The sequence below is a fragment of the Octopus bimaculoides genome, chromosome 23 (genome assembly GCF_046866305.1).
Source record: "Octopus bimaculoides isolate indiv1 chromosome 23, ASM4686630v1, whole genome shotgun sequence".
NCBI classification, from domain to species: Eukaryota; Metazoa; Mollusca; class Cephalopoda; order Octopoda; family Octopodidae; genus Octopus; species Octopus bimaculoides.
The window spans coordinates 23,192,307-23,194,985 of NC_142950.1; positions in this window are offsets into that span (position 1 = coordinate 23,192,307).

A 2,679-nucleotide genomic window follows, 5' to 3' on the forward strand; every position below is an offset into this window, starting at 1 on the left:
AAGAGGGCAAGCTAGCAGAATCATTAGCTTGCTAGGTGAAATGCTTGGCGGCATTTCATTTGTCTCTATGTTCAGAGTTCAAATCTCACCAAAGTTGGCTTTGCTTTTCATCCTTTCGTGGTCAATAAAATAAGTACCAGTTGAACACTGGGGTCGATGTAATTGAGTTACCCCCTCCCCCAAATCTTCTATCCTTGTACCAAAAATTTTGAAACCAGTATTGCAGTAGATGCCTATTGCTGGTTTGACCTCCATTTATAATCACCGTTTAAGAAATCCTGTTGTTATCTCCATCATGTAACCTTGCTAATGTGACTTATCTATTATTGTTTTAAGATATTTATTACTGCACATATTTGCCATAACTGACAAATACACCATCTTGGATGATGATGATAGTGGTGATGGTTTGTTTGTTGTTGTTGTTGCATAGCCCCAGATCAGTCCTGGTTGAGTAGTTCTCTGATAAAAGACATTCCACTTGTGACCATCCCATTTTTTAGATATCTAACATTACATTATCCTATGAAGAGTGGCAGACAAACTGGTATTTAGTTTTCGCCATTTATATATTTAGCTTGTTCCCATACACACACACACCTTAAGTTGAAGAAATGCCAGTCAAGCACTGAAATCAATCATATTTATTACTACCACCTCCCTGCTCCAAATGTGTGGCTTTGTGTTTAGATTAACAATCTTATATTAAAAATATATTATCCAATGTAATGTTCTTATTTTAAAGACAGAATTGTTGAAAATCAGACTGCTATTTCTAGGAGATAGAAGGTCGTTCATTGTCCAAGGTGTTATGCAGTGAGACTGAACCGGGAACCATATGGTTGGGGAGCAAGCTTCTTACCATACAGCCACACCTGTACTATGATGCAGAGAGCTTTTACCTCTGTTGACAACCAAAGATCTCTCTCTCTCTCTGAGTGAAAGGAAGATTGTATGATGCATGTGTATGAACAGCAATGCTACATGGTAGTGAGATGTGGGCCTTGAATGCAGAGGCTAGAGAGAAATGAAGTTAGTATACTGGGCTGGATGAGCAATGCATGATAGAGTGCTAGTGTACTGAGAGAAAAGTTAGGCATAAGAGGAATTAGATGCAGTGTGCAAGAGAGAAGACAGCAGTAGTTTGGTCATGTGATGTGTGTGGATGTGGACAATTGCATAAAGAAGTGACGATCACTTAAAGTGGAAGGAACTTGTGAAAGTGGGAGACTCAGGAAGATATAGGATGAAATATTGAAGGCCAATCTCAGGACACTGAATCTTATGAAGGAAATAATAAAGCATTGAGGTATCTGGTGCCTTGCTGTATTCAACAAGACCCATCCACTACAGCAGAATTGATATCCTAAAAATGTCTTGGTAATGCTTGTCTGTGAGGGGCTTCATCAGCTTCCTCTCTGCCCCATCAACCATTTTCGTACTTTGTTTTATCCTCTAACACCCATTGCTTTTCTTTCACCTGACAGCAGCATTGGCACATACAACATCCCCCACCTTCAACTTTCTCACTGACCTTCCATATTAAATACACTGAAATACAAATTCCCATCCCACGATATTGACTTATACCAGGATGAATTGTTGGGAATATCTCATGGCTGTGATGGTCATACTTTTGATAAATTTAGGAAAAAAACTCATTGATACCTTTAGTCAATTAAGTCTCAGAATCAGTGTTTTCACTAATCTAAAGGATTTTTTAGATGTTTCTTTAGATCTGAGCTTCTGCTCTTATAAACCTTATCATAAACCAAAATCTCTTTTATACACAAACAGTCCTGTCACCCCACCCCCCATAGTGTTTAAAAACCTGATAGCTAACATCAGTAATAAGATATCTAATCTCTTCTTACAACAATATAAAGAGACAATCACAGAAATATGTTGGAGCAATGGATGGTCCCTTAAAGCTGGCACTAAATAACCACAGGTCCTCTTTTAGAATCCCTGAGAGGTGCAACTGTATATGTTAACTACATATGGTGCTTAAAAGAAGAGAGAACACCATACAGGATTAAATGATAGCTCCTAGAATATCCTGGACTATACTACAACAGGAGCAGATGGTGCAAACTTTGCTTGGCCAAGAAAGAAAGGATCCTAAAAAAATCGGGAGCCTTCTTAAATTCTGAAAGTGAGGTGTTTAGTCAGTGCATTCACGAGAGAAAATTTGTGGACTTCCTTGCTTACTGAGTAATAGTTCATAAACTGATTCATAAACTGACCATTTTTGGACACAACTAGAACTGTTCAAAGGAAGATAACTCCTTTTCACCCAGAAGGGGTTTTTGCTTTGAAAATTTTGTTTCAAGGGTTTTACCACAACCTTGCTGACCGAGAGTACCGCATAGTAATATATATACACACTTGCAAAAATATACAGTTTTAGATCGACCCAAGTATTGTGATGGAAATTAGCTGGAGTTTTACTGAGATAACCCGTCGAATGTACTGTTTCTTTAATTCAAAAAGGTACAGCTTTATGACACATTTTATCACGACGATTCTGCTCTAGAATAACGCTAAGAGTACTCGTATCTTTTGGAATACTGAGCTACTTACAATTCAAGGCACAGTAGTATATTTGATTGAACAACTGGAATAGTCATCGTTGTAATTGGGGGAGAGCCATTCGTCTTTGCACACGTTTCCATTCAA